The sequence below is a fragment of the Salvia hispanica genome, chromosome 6 (assembly GCF_023119035.1).
Source record: "Salvia hispanica cultivar TCC Black 2014 chromosome 6, UniMelb_Shisp_WGS_1.0, whole genome shotgun sequence".
NCBI lineage: Eukaryota > Viridiplantae > Streptophyta > Magnoliopsida > Lamiales > Lamiaceae > Salvia > Salvia hispanica.
The window spans coordinates 10,172,172-10,191,879 of NC_062970.1; positions in this window are offsets into that span (position 1 = coordinate 10,172,172).

Consider the following 19,708-nt stretch of genomic DNA (forward strand, 5'->3'; position numbering starts at 1 on the left):
ATGGAAGAATCCAAGAGAGTGGAAGAGGTGCCTTTGGAAATTGAAGAGTGCAAGGTGATACAACTGTCTAAGGATGTTGAAGTTGAGAAGTCCTTGGAGGAGATCTTGGTCCCTGATTGATTCTTTGAGCTTGAGAATGAAACAAGTTTGGGGGAGCAAAAGAAGGAGGTGCCAAAATTGGCAAATGGTGAATCTCATGGAGTTGACCTTGGGGAAATTGACAAGCCGATTTGGTGGAAAACGGCTAAACAAGCTCTATTTGGCCGCAAAAGCTAGGACGGGCCCCGATGAAGTGATCCGAGTGAGCTTGGACCATTAAGTGAAAGCTTGAAAACCTTTGGGCAAATGACGTTAAACAATTGCGCTATGGGGGAGACAACCCCTAGTAGGTACAATTTTATTTAAGTCAATATGGTTTTCTCTCATTTTTAGGAGTTTTCTTAGTGTTTGTTTTAGTGTATTGTTTTAAGTGTGTTTAATGCCCTAATTACTTTCAAGTTGGGTATGTTTTTGTTTTGTAGTTGTTGGAATATGAAAATAGGAAAGAAAGGGTCAAAAACCGAAGACGGGCAAAATCGGGACTCAAGGCAGAGAGTTCGCCCGATCGGGCATTTTGCTCATGCAAAAACGTCCGATCGGGCTTTTATCAGCGGGAGTCAGAAACATCATCCGAGTCGGGCGTTTGTAAATTGACAGAATGCCAAATCGGGCATTTATACGCAGTATAAATTCGCTCGAGGCAGTCCATTCAGCGGAGCCCAACCTCAACGAACCCTACCCCCAATTTCCGATTTCCGGCCAATTCCACCCATTTCTCTCCACCAATTCAGGTTATATCTTTATATTACCACACTAGCACTTCAATTTCGAGTTTTAATCGGATCAATTGGGCCATTTCCACAAGTTCAAGGTGTGAAGAAAAATTTTGGGGATTTTCGTTTTTAAGCTTCAAAGGTATGAATTCTTCCTCCTCTTTCACGTACCCATGGTCTAATCTTGGTTATTGTTAGTTTAATTGTGTTAAATAGCATTGTATTTGATTTAAGTGGTAATTATTGGATGATTTGTGAATACATGCTACATTCTGGAGTAAAGTTGAGAAATTGTGGTTGATTGTTGTTTGAATTGTTATATTTTGCTATTGTTTGGATTTTGGGAGTGAATTGTTGGTGTGAAGTGATGAATTTGTGGTTCATGGAGTGGAATTTTTGATCTTTACATGCTAGGCCAAGTTGTAGGACAAATTTGTGCATCATTTGAGTTTCACTTTTGGATTTTGTGCTTGTATGCTTCGATTGATGATGTAAATGCACGATTTGGGGGTAATGTCTACACTTGTTATCTATCTATTATTAGGTGATGTGTAATTGGATAGTGAAGGGTACTCTTTTGTGCATACATGTGAGAAAAGTGCTACTCCCTCCGTCCCGCTTTAGCAGTCCCATTGATTTTTTTTGCCCTCTTTTTGTATAAATGATAAAAAATAGTTAAAGAGGATAAATGTTAAATTAAGAGAGAATATAATATAGAGAATAGTCTTATCTACATTATTATCTCTCTTACTTTACCATTTCTCCATTTTAACTATTTTTTATCATTTTTACAAAAAGATGGCAGAAAAGTCAATGGGACTGCTAAAGCGGGACGGAGGGAGTATGATTTAGGGCAAGTTTGGGGGAGTACCTTCACTTTGGTAATGTTCATTAAGTGTGGATGTTTTGGTTACAAATAAGACCTAATTTTGTCACATTTTCTTTGTAGGTGAGAATGGTGCTAAGAGCCGAAGATTGTGATGTGGAGTTGCACTCTAGCAACGAGAGGAGAAGATGGCGGGCACTCGCAAAGCTCGATTATAGAGTGTCTAAATTTCCATAACAGGAGGCCCTCACTCAATTGGGCTTGGCACAGTGTTTTGACGAGCTTTGTGAAGTGGTCCAACTGACAGTGCTCTTCAATGGGGAAAATGTCCATTCCTATCAAGTGCTCACGCTAGAGTTTCTCTCCACTTTGGAGGTGGTCGCAGATCGAAGGAGAATTAGAGCTATCAAGTTCCGAATGAGGAAGAACCATATGAGTAGACTATGGAGGACTTCAAGGGGATGCATGGGTTCACAGCAGATGATCATACAGAGCCGGATGATTTTGATAAATATGCATTTTGGAGGACGATCGCCGGGCTGAATGAGAACTTTCAAGCCAACAGGGCTAAGACATCGATGATCTGGAACCCTTTGTTGAGGATGATTCAAAAGGCGTGTGTAGGCCACCTGTTTGCCCAATCACAACAAGGCAGCGTGCAACAGGATGAGCTCTTTCTATTATGGAGTCTCTTTCACAAGAGGCCAATCAACCTTGCTCATTACATGATCAAGCACCTTGAGCGAGCATCCAAGAAGGATAAGGGCACACTATGCTGTGGGGGTGTTATAGGGTCCATTGCACTCCATCTGGGAGTATACACTGATGACCTAGTTAGGGATATTGGGGAGTCCTTGATGGACCTCAATTATCTGAGGAGAACAGGATTTATTGCAGTGGACCGACGCCTGCGGGCTTATCTTTGTCAGAGAGATGATGATCACTACCCCCTTCTGGACGCGTTGAACACATATGTGAACGGTCCCGAGTATACGATGAACTAGAACATGAATTCCGACTCCCACAGAGCTTGCAAGGCAGGCAATCCACCCGTTCTCCCATAGCAGTCATATGACCCTAGTTCGCGGTATGCGGATGACAACCGATTACATGGTTGGAGTTGAGGAGGCGGACAATGAAGAAGTTGGTGATGATGATGATGAAGAGGAGGTTCCTCGCCACGATGAGGTCGGCACGAGCAATTCGATGAAACGTGATCGACAAGAGCGAGAGGATGAGGATATGAGCTCTCTCATCGACAGAGTAGCTCGGATGGAGGTTAGGCAGGATGAGTACAGGGCTTAGAATGAAGCCCGTTGGAGTCAGTATGAGACAAACTGTAATCAATTTACTGATTTCAACAACGCACAATGGGCCAACCTCAATGCCCGGCTCGTTGAGTTCAGAGGCTACTGGCAGCATCCGCCCCCTCCTCCGCAGTGAAGGTCCATGAGAAATCCACTCTCTTTCAAACTTATCCTAGCTTTGCGTGGAATAAGTTTGGGGGGGTGTCTAGTGGGTTCTCTTTTCACCTCTCTCTCCCTCGTGGTTTGTTTATGCTATTTTTATTTTGATTTGATGATACCCCGGCCTGTACCCCTATTATTTTGGCTATATTTGATGATGATATTTAGGCATGTAATCTTAACTTATGTGTTTCTTTAATTTTGGATTTTGGGGAATGTTTTCCTTGTTCCACTTATGTTTTTAGGATTGTTTTTCGTGTGTTTTTGAGTTTATTTCTTTAGGAATGTCTTTCTTGTTTTCTTAGTGTGTTTAATAAGCTCCCTTGGATAAAATGATAGTAGGGTGAGAGAGTGAAGTTTGAACGAGTGTGAGACATGTTGGAGGAGTTGCCAATGATGATTTTGTGCAAAAATTTTCGAAAATCTTGTTGATATGGCTAAGTAACGTGTGATTTTCATTTCAAATTGCCTAAAGTGAATTGCATGGTGTCTTGTCTTTTGCCAAAATTACGTCGTGGGAATTAAGCCTATATTGTTCCTAAATGTGTGTTTTATCTCAAGCATGTCATATGTTTCTAGAACTTGTTCGCGATCTCCTTGAGTCTACATAGTGGTAATGGAGATAAGGGAGGACGTTAGGCCATTTTTATTAGCCAAATCCTATTTTGACCCGTTATGTTAATAATCCTTACTAGCCCACTTTGAGCCTATAAACCTTTTCTTTGACAAACCAAGGGTTGGGTTACCTATGTGTTACTTTTGGAATATCAAAGAGAAATGCAAGTGTGAAAGGGGTATTAGCAAGTGTAAATACGAGCTTATTGAAGAAGAAAAGAAAAAGAAAAGGAAAGAAAGGATAGTGATGATACCATGCAAAGCATGGAGAAAAAGAAAAAGAAAAGAAAAAAAAAAGACAAAAAGAAAAGAAAAATGAAAGTGAAAAATGGTGAATAATTTGGCTTTTGGTGAGAATAGTGCCTTGAAGGTTGGAAAAGACAAAAGTGGAATGTTGATAGGTGAGAAGAGTCTAGGCAAAGCCTAGAAGTAGCTAAGATTGGAGAAGAAAGTTGGTGAAGTTGAATATGTCACATCTTGGGGATTAAAGTCACTTTAGCCAAAAATTACCTCACCTATCCAAAGAGCCTGCATTACAACCTATAGAGAAGTCCTTTTGGACCTTAGATCTTTAGTCACACCGTAGTAGAGGAGAGTGTAGATTTCGAGCAAGCCTATGATAAACTATGCATGCCCTGATGATTGGAGAGCTATGTCATGAGCTTATACACTTTGAGAGTGAGTGAAATTTCTAAAATGCACATTGCATTTTCTCCTTGTAAGGGCAAATTGGCAAGGTTGATTACATGATAGTAACTTGAAGTTGTATTTCATAATACTTTACATGCATACGAGGCCATTGATACTTGTTGTTTATTTTATTTCTACTGAGGCAATGATGACACTCCACATCCTTACATGAGTTTGTTTTCTTATTTTCTTTTTTTTTTCTTGTTCGATGACAAACAAGTGTTTAAGTTTGGGGGTGTTGACAAACTCATAGTTTAAAATGGTTTTAGAGGTGTTTAACCCATGTTTTGGTTGACTTGAGGTGTTTATAATAGGTTTTCACCCATATAGTCATTAATTAGATGAAATAATGAGTTTGTTAGAGTTTTGAAGTAAAAACAGGTTAAAACGGAGCAAAACGGAGCAAATGGCTGATTCCAGAGATTTCGCCCGCTCGGGCGTTTTGAAGTGAATTCCAGAGAGAAAACCCGTTCGGGCTTTTCGCATCCGACAAAAAGCCCGATCCGGCATTTTGGCTGACATCGCGATACTTCCATATTGCCCGATCGGGCGTTCTTCATCTTGCCAATCGTGCGATCGGACATTTTACGCAGATACCCATTTTCGCCCATTTTTCACTCCGAGTATAAAAGGGTTCTCACTCATTTTCGAACCCTAACTTCCCCCAGTGCAAAATTGAGAGAGAAATCGAGAGATTGAAGAGGATTGAAGGCAAGGAGGCTTCCATCTTCAAGAGATCGAAGAAGAAGACTCTCCCCGACATCAAGTCCACCTTAGGGAGTTCCATTTTCCATTCCTATTATATTTTCCTTTGTTGTTCTTGTATTTTCTTTTGTTTTAGCTTCCACTATGAGTAGCTAAGTCTTTATTAGAGATATTGGTGAAGTTTGTATGGAATCCATAGGTTAAACCTTGATTTGTGCTTATCTATCTCTTTTGTGATAGTTTTGTTGGTTATTGGGCTTTTTCATTATCTAATTGCTTAGCTACCAATTGGATATGTCTTGTTCTAATTATTGTCATTGAGAAATGCTTGATTAGATTTTTCAATAATCAACAACTCCGTGCGTTTTATGTTATCGAGAGATGCATAGCTAGAGAGAGGGCTTGGGTCCGTAGGTCTAAGGAGTCGGTCTTGAAGTGTAGGGAGGAGACTCTGACATTTGAGGCCGATCAACGCGTTAGATGCACCCGAGAGGGGGTCTAACCAAATAACCCGACTTTCCTAGCCACACATGAGACCGAATAGATGAGCATGATCCCTAGGTGAACACCCGTGATCCATACCAACGGATCCATATCCCTACCTTCCCAATTTGTGTGAAAACTACCTTTTATTTGCTTTACTTTCTTAATTTGCTTTTATTTGCTTACTTGTTCTTTGTTCTTAGCTCGTAGTTTAAGAAAAACCAAAAACCCCTTTTATTAGTCTAGATAGTGTTCAAAGTTGGGTCTTAGTACTCAAGCCGACATTTAGTCTTTGAGGATCGATAATTTCAATTTGCCACGTGCTACATACCCCATACACTTGTGGGTGACATATTGATTGCAAATTTAGCATGAGTCTGCTTGTGAGTGCAATTTAGGTGGTTTTAATTGTTATTTGTGTTGTCATAGCTTAGGAAAGTCCTTGCATGATTGTCTCATGTGGTTTCTATGTCTTATCTGCCTTTAAGACCCCCTTCTGTGATAGCAAGTTTTTGTGCAGTGGCTATGTTGTTGTTGGGTGTGTTTTCTCTTTTGGGTGTATGAAAATATTCTCAAAAATGTCTCAACTTGTTGGAATTGTACCTTTCAATGGAAAAATTGATTTTTTTTTTAATCTGGAAATAGAAACTAAAATGTATTTTGATTCAGCAAAAGTGTTTCAGGTTGTAGATGGAACTATTCCTGATACTGAGTCTGCCTGATAAGGTTGCTGAAATGAATGAATTAGTCAGGTCCACCATAATTCTCAACCTTTCTGGTTCTGTAATAAGAAAGGTTGGATCCATTGAGTCTTCCTTTGATCTGTAGACAAAACTAGATACTTTCTACACTGAAACTCCCATGTCTTTCAGAATGTATCTTTTTGAAAAACTATTGAAACTTGATCTTTCTAAATATATTGATGATAATATTGATATTTTTCATAAATTGGTTCAAGACATCAAGAGGTCCGGTGATAAGACCATATATGAGTATACTAGTATTGCCCTTATGAACTCTATCTCTGATACTTATAGTGATGCCAAAGCTATTATCAACTATGGCAGGGATAGTGCTCCTCTTGATTTAATCATAAGTTCTTTGAAGTCAAAGAAAATAGAAATTAAAGAAAACTTGGCTTTAAAAAATGCTCAGTCTAAAGCTTTGAATGTTAGAGGTATATCTAAATCAAGAGGGGGTAACGAGGACAGTAGCTCTAATGGTAATGGTAAAAAGAAGGGGAAGAGTAGATCTTGGTCTAAAAGCAAGAATCCTAAGGCTTACAGAAAATGTTTTAATTGTGGTGAGGTTGGTCACTATAAAAAGGAGTGTCCAAATCCTAAAATCTGAAGAACATTAATAATCAACTGCATTCAGTTGCTAACCTGGCTAAGATTACTGACTCTGAAGGTGTTTGCTCATGACTCATGATATTCTTCTGTGAACTCTACTCTTGGTTGTTCTTTTACCAAGGATGATTGGTTAATTAATTCTGGATGCACCTATCACATCACTCCTATCAAATATGTGTTTTCTGCTTTCAAACCTGTGGAAAATACCTATGCATCTATGGCCAATAACAAGAAGTGTCAAATTCTTGGCATTTGTTCTGTGTGTTTGAAATTCAACAATGGTGTGTTCTAAATTGAAGGATGTGAGATATGTGTCTGATTTGTGTTACAACCTGCTTTCTTTTACCTGTTTAGAGTATGATGGGCTAAAGAGTAGATGGGAACAGGGTGTTACGAAAATTTGAAAATGTGCTTTGTGCTTGTTTAAAGTTGTCATTTATGGAAGCCCATTTAACTATTCCACTTACCCGATACTCCTAATGACTACCACGTGTGCACTCCGCACAGATATTGTGAGCCATTGGATGTGCGATGTGTTTGTTTTGTAAGTGATTAAACAAAACGTCGCTCTCTCTCTTCTCTGATTCCCTCATCCTCACTCTCTATGTTCGATGATATGATCTCTCTTCTCTCTACAGACACGCACTCTCTCTCTAAGGCAGTTTCGCATGTCATCTTCTCTGATCTTCTTTCTCCACCGATGATTCTTTATTTTAGTGAGATGTATCGGTGAAATTCTCAAGTTTAGGTTACTGCTTTGATTTCCTTTGAGATCTGGTGTTAGATCTGGCATTGTGGTTAGATCTCCTTGTGTGTGGAGCTCAGATCCGTGATTGGTAGGTTGATTCACATGTAGGAGGAGACCGTGGTGTGCGGTAATCGGTGAGACCTAGGGTAAACTGGTCTCTGGTGGTTCTGTCCGTTCGACATTCTCTCTTTGTGACAATCGGTTGAGATTTGGGGAGGTCCTTGGCCTAGTGTTGTCACTGTTGTGACCTGAGTCATATTCCAAATCTCTTATTTCTTTCGTCTTTCTTTTGCTTGGATCCGAAAGGATCTTGTTCCTTGTGTTACTGATTTGTGTGTCTAAGTGCGCAGATAATACCAGATCTAGCTGGAGGTTCCGTCCCGGTCAAGGACATGACTTAACTAGAATCTAGTTCCGTATCTTGTATTTAGATTCCAAATTGTATAATCACTTTTTCATTTATATTTAGGCATGTTTACTCTAAGATTCGCCATCTCAATAAGACAGTGTAATCGAAATATGTCCTGGTAATTAGTGAATCGTGTTGATCTGATCCCTGCAATTAACTACCAAGTCGTTTCAGGTAGAGATGCCCAAGGTTTTCGGTTCGGGCGGTTAACCAGGAAATCGTAATCGATGGTTCCGGTTTCGGACCGGAACCGTGAGATTTAAATCGGATCGAAACTGTCACTTTTGGAACCATGGTCCGGTTCAGGTTCAAAAATTCTGAAACCGAAACCGTGCCTGAACTGCGAAAAACCGCGGGAAAACCGTGAAACCGGGCCGAAACCACCAAAATCGCCGGAAACCGATGGTTAAGAACCGTGAAAAACCGGAAAAAAAAAAACGCAGAAAAATTGGCGGTTCCGAACCGTAACCGTAACCGCCGGTTTTGGAACCGGAACCGGCAGTTCCGAACCGTAATTTGATAGTATATAAATACTAATTGAGATTGTGATTTTAAATTAAAGAATTTCACAATTTTGATTTGAATTCTTTACTTTCCAAAATTTTAATTTCTTTAAATTATTAATTATGTGGAATGTTATAGTCGAACCTTGAAAAAAAAAAAAGAAATAACATATTCTGAACTCATCTATTTAATATTTTAAAGCTATATAATTGATATTCATCTTTTTCCTTTATAAAATATAGTGTTTTTAGCTCAATTCACAATATTACGAAAAAAAATTAAAATGGATGCATGATACACTAATGCTAATTGACTACAGTTTTAAATTTAAGAATTCTTTTATTTTGAATTTTACTTCTTTACTCTAAAAAAGTTAATATCTTTAAATTCTTAAATATTGGAACACATATCGTGCTATATTAAGCTATCAAATTATTTAACAATTAAATATAATAATTTTGTTATGTGGTGTTATAATACTATAACCATTAATTTATAATATAAATCAATGATTTATTTGAAAATAATAGCTTTAAATTAACACAAAGAATGATATATATACCTATAAAAAAAATGTGAAATCCCATACTTCAAGTTTTAGATATTAGCTTTATCTGTAGTGCCTAATGTAATTTAGTTTTCCTTAATTAGATACATCTATTTAAAAAATTTATTAGAGTAAATTAGTCATGACATATGGCAAAAAACCATAAGGGTACTATAGCATAACATTATCTTTCTAAATCACTACCCTTAAAATGTTGGCTTTTGCACTTAACCGTCCAATTCCAAAAGTGTTATTCCTCCTTATTGTCACTTAACTCTAACTAGTACTACTTGCAATGCACTTTGAAGTCAAACGTGGGGGGCTGTATTTGATTTTTAGAGGCTCTAGCTAATGCGCACCACGACTAATTAGCATATTTCCATGTACTGAGTTTTTCATTTAATTTATATCTTTAATTACGAAGTTTTGTACAAGTGTACTGTGACTTTTTGTCCTATGTTCAACTTAAAAAACTAAATTATCTATCACGAATTCTGTTTTTATATTAAAAGTGAAATATATAAATAATCCTTGATATTTCAGGATTGAACATAACTAGTCTCTAAATTTTAAATATAATGGGAGGATCACCAAATTAGGGTATAATCATATATATCTATAATACCTTTTTACTATTTGGACAATTTTTTGGCCCAATATCCCCATCCCCCACCCCACCCCCAAGACACGAAAGACATTTTCGGACATTCATAAAATTAGGATACAGTTTTCATTAATTCTCTCTCTTTAGTACTGGGAATGATATTTTTCTGTAGGTCATGTACATGAAATTATATTTAAGGCAGAAACTTCCCTATTTCACTTACATTTTCTTCCCGCCTTGTGTATCCACTAGCCATTGATTGCAAACTGAGAAAAAGACCACCGTTTTTGCATGCTATGGAAATATAGACATGTCGATTATTGATAAAAATCCCTTTTAACTTGTTCCGAATAAATAAAATGGACTCTTTTATAATAAGTGGACAATCTTTTCCTTTTATAAGACTTTTTAAAGGATGAATATTATTACCAGAATATGCCCAAGTCAGTGATGTGTTTCATTATTGCAAGTGCAAGTTTGATAGTCATTCTTATCAGGTCTTTTAAGAGGATGAATAAGGGGCGATCAGATTCATATCTGCTCATGATACACATGTATTCCAATTACATTATTAACCATTCATTCATTATGCATGTCTTTTCCATCGGTATATATACACCAATTTACGTTATGCCTAATATCAAGATATATGATTAATAAAATTAACTCTCACACATAAGAATCTTTAGTAGAAGGTTCCGAGTGGGGAGAAAAAGTTGGGGTTTAAGGTTTGTCTTTTTATGAGTAGTATTAAACATTGATTGGTCATCGTGTATTTCTTTGATTTAAACATGACTTTCTATTCACATAAAAAAGTTTGGTGACCCCATTATGATATTTTCCACCTAGTCGTTAGAAATGTGCCCTCCCTCCTTTTTATTTTTTTTCCTCCAAAATTGTTTACCTTTTAAGAAGTCTTCACAAACAAAAATCATCATCTTATTTTCCTTTTTGCCTTTTGGTATCGCACGCTTTCACTTGTCTTTTACGCGTTTCCGAGCCAACTACCAACTATTTCCCACTCCCTCCTATCATTGAAGTTTAAACAATTATATCCTCACTTTTTATGAGCTCATAAAACTAAACCATTTTAAAACGGTAATGCTATCACTTTAAGATAATAACCAAAAGGAAGAAATTTTTTTCTGGTGTAGTCAGGTGGTTTTGTGAAAAGAACTTTATGAAATGGCTGTCAAAATTCGGCCTATGAAATACGTAGTAGTACTACATGATTTAGCTTTATGCTTTCTAAAGAAATGTTTATACAATTAGGGCATTTACAAGCACCATAATACTCTTTTTCCTTATCTTTTGGTATTTTATTCATCACTATCCTGTCTTATTTCTTTCTCTAATTTCTTTATTATTGCATATAATTCCAATTTTTTTAAAGTGACTCTTTCAATCTTGTGCTGTCACATGTCACGTAACATGCAAAGTTATTAACGCTATAATGCAATATAAATTAATGGTCGTTGTAAATGGATTCCCCATATTGCATTGTAGATATAGAGAAATCGCATTGTACATATAGAGAGATTGCATTGCCTCCGTAGATTATTTAATTTGTATTATAGATATATATAGATGAATTGCATATATAGACAGTTAATTTTGTGAGCTCTTTACTTGGAGTTCTCTAATGTTTGTCCGAGCATGTGATTGAAAAGTGCCTGAACGCCCGGCCGGGTGTTTTATCCGTCAATTTTATGCTTGTATTTTATGGACCATTTTCTTGGGAATGAAGACGTAACTATAAATAGTCATTTGTTTCATTTTGTTGGTTGGTTGCTGATTAAAATTGTAGCTTGTGAGATTTGTTCTTCTTTATGAGAGTTCTTATCTAATTCGTATTTTATAGGTTTTTTATTTCATCACTTAATTTAATCAAGTATCGATCAAGTAAAGGTATGAATCAAAAGCTTGTGAATTCTTTGAGTAGTGGAGCCATTGATAAATCTAGCATGGTGAAATTAGCTTAGGGTGTTCTTTCTCCATCAATGGGTTTATCCTCGTAATTCACATTCTCAATCTTTAATTCCTCCATCAATTCCTTTAGGATCTAGTTTTTGAAGGCTAGATTCATTCTATCTTTATTTTTCCTTTTGATTTGAGTTTCAAATTATAGATCAATCATCAAAATGGCAAAATCATTGGGTTAATGGAATCACATCAATATGATTTCATATAGCGTAGTTGCCTACTTGGTGTTTGATTTATTGTTTCATTGGATTAGGTTTATTTATCTTTGGTCCTTGCTCTTATACTGTTTTGATTGGATGACAGGATTGATCAAATGTAGTTAGATTTAGGTGAAATTTGGTGTGTATGATCTATGATATATGATCTATTTCTCTGCAAAATTTCATCCCAAAATTCATTCGTTTGAAACTAGTCCTAGTGTTCGATATCCGGTACTAACATTTAGCTATACTAGATCTATTGTATACTTGCAGATATTTTTTGTGCTAATAAAAAGTGCATCAATAAGACTGTTGAAAACTTGGGGACATGAATAAACAAACCCTACAGTAGTCATTCCAATGGATATACACCATCTATACCACTCAAGATGTCCACATTTCCAATGGCACGCGATTTGAGCAGGAGTTCTTAAGTGGAATAAGTAGAGAGAAAAAAAAAGGAGAAGAGAGGAGAGAGAGATTTATTTCCAAATATAAAAAGTGAATATCTTGAGTGGAATAAACTAAAAAGGAAAAGTGGACATATTGAACCCGACAAGAGTATTATTTTACATTGAATGATAAATTGCTTGGATCTTAGTTTCTTACTTGAAGGAACCCTTGAAATCATTGGGAGGATTCACTATAGTAAAATTCGGAAAAAAATTATCGTGATGATTTAAAGAAGATGATTTTGATGTGTAATTTAGATGAGAAGGAAGTATTTGGGTATTTTCATGAAGGGCATTAGAAAAGAAAAGGAAAAATGGATACCTTATTGTTTTGTTACGGTGAAATATGGAAATAAAACCATAGGAATATGATTTTTTTCAGATGTCATAAAGAAAAAGGTTATAATTGGTGTAATAGGCCTGTGGCCGTTTCGTTTGTAATTTGAAGAAGAATTGTATTATTTATTCAATTTAATTGGTATGGCGAAATTATTGCCCAAAATATAATCTCGATAGGTATGCAACTAATTTGTTGCGGCTATTTGGATGAGATTAAATAGAGAATATAGATCAAGCATGTTGTTGTTTGTGTTGTTTTCGGAAAACATGATTTTAAATAATAGTATATATATGATTTTAAGACATAAGTAGAGAACAAGAATCCCATGATAGATAAAACGCTTTGATAAGAAGTGAAAGTGAGGAGTCCAGCGCGAAAATATCATTATCACCACTTTGAGAAAGTATTAAAGTGAAAGGTTGAAAATTGTGAATTTGGATACAACTTTTTCACACGTTAATCGCCACCAACGCATGCATTTCCATCTTCGTATAATCTCTTTCAATTTATTTTTGTTTCTTTCTCTTATTTTCCCGTTATCTTTTTTTTAATTGGTAAACGAATTTAAATATAAAGACCGCGCGACAAAGGACTTGAACCCAAAACCTTTAACCTCATGCATTACCTCTTTACCGCTTAGTTAACTCACGCACACCTCATTATCTGTTTATTCCTTAGTGTTGAGAGAAACTCTAATATAACTGGCTTATTATAGAAATATGGCCATCCTATATCAAATCATAATCATATTTCGTCATGAATCAATCAAAAAATTAAAAGTATGAAAAGGTAAGATTAAGAAAAGTGTAGATACTTTGGACATTTTAAGCTAGTATTCTAGTGATAATAGGTGTACCAAATTCTTCTTATTATATTTAGCCATAATTAAACAACGTGACATTTAAAGTGCTATGGAGTAGATTGCTTCCCAAAAATTAATTATCAGTTCTTTGGAAAAGTTCGTTGATCTAGAAGTAGATAGTTTGGGATTGTCGATTTTTTTTTCTAATAATTTTCTCTTACAAATAGTCGAAAAAGAATAAGTATTTTTTTCAATATATTTTTGTCTGATCACCGATAACACGTAACAGTATAGTATTTAATTAACAGCCTAAATCGCTAGCGGAAAAGTAAGTTTTTATTATCATTAATTCACGTTCATGACTTTCTAAAGCTCCAAGCGTCTTATTCAAGGCTGCTATATTTTGTTTTCACCCTATCATTTTATGAACCACCACCCACGTGCACAACACACATTTATCCTCATAAATGATTAAAATAAAATATAAAGAGCCTTATGTTTACCAAGAATTTATTTATTACTAGGAGTATTATTTTGTGAAATGATGAAAAGAGCGTCCTTTTAGACGATTTGTTGTATATCCAAGTAAATATGAAAATAATAAAATGTTGTGACTATAGATGTATATCTACAAGATCGCATAATTGAATATCATGGACAGCCAAATAAACGAATGAACCTTTTCCATATCACATACATTATTTCTAATCATAACATTATGATGCAAGAAATAACTAGTCTTTCTTTACAAGCAAAATCCTTATGAGTTTGCTATAATTCTAATAATGGCATGGGTGTCATTGCCTCATTTACATTTCAGATTATATAGTCATAATGGGCATTTGTAACACTACCATGAGAAAATATTAAACTAGTAACCATTAGATATATAGGGATGTAATTTAATAATAACTCTTCCGTAAATGCTAACTATAATCAAATTTAGGTCATAGAATTTTAATGATTTAATAGTTTGAAATGATGTTATGTGTTAATTTAAAAATAATCTTTTAATATAAAAGGGTACTAATATCAATTTTTATATAAGATAGTTTTCGTAATTCTGATGATAGTAACATAATATATGAAAAATGTCAACACAATGACATGGTATATCAGTAAAATTATGTTGATATTTTACATGCATGCATTGATATTTTATGATAGTAGGTTGACATTCACTTGATTATTGAAAATATTGAAAATATAAATAAAATTATCAAAATTTCAATAAGAACATATGCAATTAGGATCTTTATTTTTTTTCCTTAGAAATGTCGAAAAAAAATGATAACTAAAGGAAGGATTCCAACTAGATCTCAATTGCATACTATATTCGAATAACGTTCAAATGATAAAATTTGATAATTTTATTTGAATTTTTGTATATTTCAACAAGCACTTTTACTATCAACAAATATATACTTTGTCCCCAAAAAATATTCACTTTGAGTTTAACACGGATTTTAATGCAAAATTAGTAAAATAAGAGAGAAGTATAGCGAAAAAGTAAATAAAGTATTGTTAGTGGAGAATGGGTCCCACCTCATTAGAGAGAAAAGAGTTCCAAAATTAGAAAGTGCATATTCTTGTGGGACGGATTAAAAAGAATACAATATCAATATAACTCGGTTGATATTTTAGTGTAATTGAGTTCATATACATATGTCATTGTGTAGATATTTTTAATACACTATGTTGATATAGCAAGAACTACTAAAATTACTAGTTTCTAATAAATTGATGATTTTACCATTTATTGATATTTTGTCTACTACTCCCTCCGTCCCAGTTTAAGAGTCTTATTTTGTCATTTCCGTCCATCCCAATTTAAGAGTTTCATTTAGAATTTACCATATCTGGACATAAAATTTAACCTCATTGTTGATGAAATTTACACTCAAATGCCATTACTTTCATAAAAATAAAACAAAACAAAATCCTAAACATACAAAAAGTGAAAAGGGTCTCACTTTCCACTATCTCACTTCAATTAATACACACTCCAACGACCATTATCTCACTTTGTTTATTACACGCTTCACCAATTTCTTAAAACCCGTGTCATAACTAAATCTTACTCTTAAAGTGGACGGAGGGAGTATTTATTAAAATCTAAGGGCTTTAATCTTATCCTCTCATTTTAAGATCTAATAGTGTAGAATTAGTCTTAGTTATGCATTAGAGTAGCCACTACATTTTTAGTGCATAGTTAGAGCCCAAATTTGAACTATCATACAAAAAAATGGAAGGTTGATATTGACTTTTAAAACTTTCGGTTTGGAAAATACAGAATTTACTATATAAGGGTGTTTTAGTGAACTATAAGGATGTTTTAGCTCATAACATAGATTTGAAAACACGGTGTTAACCTAAACGCCTTTATAGTAAATTAAATATTTTCAAAATCCTTCTAGTTTCATTTTAAGATCTAATAGTGTAGAATTAGTCTTAGTTATGCATTAGAGTAGCCACTACATTTTTAGTGCATAGTTAGAGCCCAAATTTGAACTATCAGACAAAAAAATGGAAGGTTGATATTGACTTTTAAAACTTTCGGTTTAGAAAATACAGAGTTTACTATATAAGGGTGTTTTAGTGAACTATAAGGATGTATTAGCTCATAACATAGATTTGAAAACACGGTGTTAACCTAAACGCCTTTATAGTAAATTAAATATTTTCAAAATCCTTCTAGTTTCATCCTTTCATATTTTGATCTAATGGTTGAAATTTGGTTTCTAGATATGTATTAAGAAGTGGTTATGCATTAATCACTATTCATATAAATGATATTCCACGTTACATATCTTACGTTAGCACACAATCAGCAAGCACCTTTCACGTACTTGCTTGAGCCTGTTGTATAGTTATTCTTTGTATGGATTATTTGCATATCATTATTTGCATTTACTTTTATTCAATATTTTATTCTTTTAATTAATGTCAATAATATGATAATTATATTTTTTTTCATCTCATTTTAAGTAGAGCATTTTTTATTTGACATTAAATTTTAAATATATTGTATATTTATTGAAAAGATAATAAAGTAAAAAAAAAGAATAAAGTAGAGAGAATGATATTTTTATTTTAAAAAATATCAATTAGAATGAGATATTAAAAAAATACTAAAAAAATGAAATATTAAAAAAGAATGAGTTAAATTAAATATATATTTTGTGGGATATGATCCAAATTCATTTAATTAACGATGCTATTAAAACTGCAATAAGACGTACTGAATCTAAACCACCCAAAAAAAGAAGACGCATGCATAATAACTGCTCCATGGAGAATAGTAAATTGAAAAAGTAATGAAAATTAAAAGTATGCTTTCAATTGGACAAAAAGCACCCTTCATTTTTCTGTCACATTCATTCATGTCCTTCTAAAGGACATCGCCTTTCCTAACATTTTTGTTATCTTTCTATATTCCTTCCATATAAAATATTTCCATTTTTTTAGTTGTCTTTATAAATTATAAACTTTCAATTTAATAAAAAAAAATTTCTCTAATGAGATGTGATTCACTCTTCACCAATATTACGTCAATCATGTTTTCTTTTTATCTTTCTTATGTTACCAAATTGCGCATTAAAATTTGTGACCCTTTAAAAGTTCAGACCAAGGAAGTATTGTCATTTGATCTCTCCATCTCATAAGATGACCATATTTTCATTTTATGTAACTGAAGATGTCCACTTTTATATTTGAGAATAAATTTTTCTCTATTCTCTACTTATTAAAATATTCAGTCGTTTTTTCCACTCTACTTTATCACAATATACTACTCTATCTAAACTCAGGTGTTATTCAAGAATATGGTTATCTAAAACGGAACCTAGGAAGTAATATTTATTTCTCCTCACATATCCATAAGTAAATTAGCAATTGGTTAGAGTTATACAATTCATATGGATATAACATGATAAGATGTTTTCAACCTCCTTAGTTAATCCAGTGAATTATAAATGACTAGAAAAAGTCCTAGACAACGTCCTTTATTTTTATTTTATTTTAATATCATCTCAGAAAACCATCTAATTTTAATGTGATAAGTAAACCTTTTAAGTTCTGTTTGCCCAAAATGATTAATGCACTAAAAAGGTAGAGAGGGAAAAGCATAGTGTTAATGTAAAAAGGGGTAATGTGGGATGGACTTTCGGCTTGCGTTTGCGTGCTAAAAAAGTTCAATTTTTTGTTTCATCCAAAAAAATGCTTCTCAAATTATCAACTCTTTCACATTACATATTTTACGCGTGCTGCACTACAGCAGTAATGTTGAAAAATAGGATAAAACAAAATTAAGTTGCTAAATGCAATTATTGATTTTTAAAAATCATCTATGATTAAATTTTCTATAAACTCCATCCATTATCAATAGAGTTGAAATGATTGAAGTTTGAAGTTGAATACATAGAAGAGATATAAAAGTAGGAGAAAAAGTTGGAATGCTCCAAAATATACTATTTGACTTCTTAATACGATCTGAAACATTTTTTTCTTCTAAAATAATCACATTTAGCGTTTGTGGAAATAATGAGTGGAGAAATAAATAAGAAACTATTGCATATAAATTAATTACTATACTAAAAAAACATTAAATAATAATTTTAGCAAATAAAACAGGAATTTAATAGTTAGAAGTAAGATTTAATAAGTTTGATAACTTTTTTACGTACACATATATTGTTTGTTTTTCAGCTTCATGAAATTGGACCCTGTCTTTATGTCATATAACATAATTACTCTCTTTATTATGAAGTTTTAAACATTTGTACATTAATTAAAGGATTTAATGCTTAAGGAACTAACTTTAATTTCTTTAATTTAATTATTTATTATGAAGCTTAGTTATGTAATTTCATATATACACGACTCTTGACTATAAATAAAACGAATTCAAACAAAATAACTCCCTTTAGTTTTTTTATAACACCCTTTAATTGATTTGTAATATCAAAAACATGTTTCAAGTTAGAAAGTCAAAATTTTATGTATTTTTGTTGAATTCATGTTTTCATACATCAATTATAGCAAATAGGAGCACGTAACTAACTATTCTTGAAATTTTAAATATAATTAAATGAAGAATATAATTAGATTGAAAATTGCTAAAGTTCGCGATTGTTTGTAAGGCTAGTGAAATGCCTTGGAAAAAACATATACTACTATCGAGGCTAATCCGATTGTAATTTTATCGACTAGAAATTTTCATCCTTGACCTTCTACAATTAAAAGGCTATTCGAGTTAGCCCACAAATTTCAGACTATATTGACATCCCTATCTTGCATTTTTGCTATTAGTGTAGCAATAAAATTAGGTAACATTAAATTAAAGGAGTGAAATTATCATATAGCTTCCACGTTTTGTTTGGAAATTACCTATTTTATAGTGTATTTTGAACTTTGTCACATCTATGTTTTATTTAATTGCTAATTAATCAAGTTGTGCGAGTTAGTTAATGGCTATTAGTTTAGCTAGCAACTAAATGTAGTTAGAGGCCATGCTTTTACTTCAAGATGGAATTATTATATAACTAGGTTTCTACTAAAAAAATTATAAACAACTTGAGAAAGTCAGCTTTATTAATAGTTCCAGACATTGATATAAACTACACATTCTCCTTAGGACTAACTGATAATTAAATAATTTCCATTGACTATTACAAAAAGAAATCTTTACGTACACCATCTAAAAAAGCTATATCAATAAACATAAATGCATAGATGACTCGTATTAATCGACATCAAACTTCAATTACTACATAAGTTAGATTTTTTTGTTATCAAGTTTCTTATGCTAATTGGATAAGAAATTTGATCATGGAAAAACGATGGATAAGAAAATTCTCCTTTTAATCTCTTGTTTTATTTCCCTCATTTTTTAAAAAAGAATTTCGCCATCTATATTTGTGAAATATTGATGTGATAATTTATTTCTTATTGGAGTGAAAATGATGAATAATAATAAAATTATTTTTTCAGGTAATGATGAAAAAATAGAAAGAATTTAAAAGTCGAGACTCTTACTATTTTAACATAGTCTTTAAAGCAAAGAATCTATTAATTCGATGTTTCTTCAGCAGCAAAGGAATAAAAAACACTTCCATTATGAGAATTAACGCAATATTACATTGTAAGTTCAATAATATTAAATTTATCCA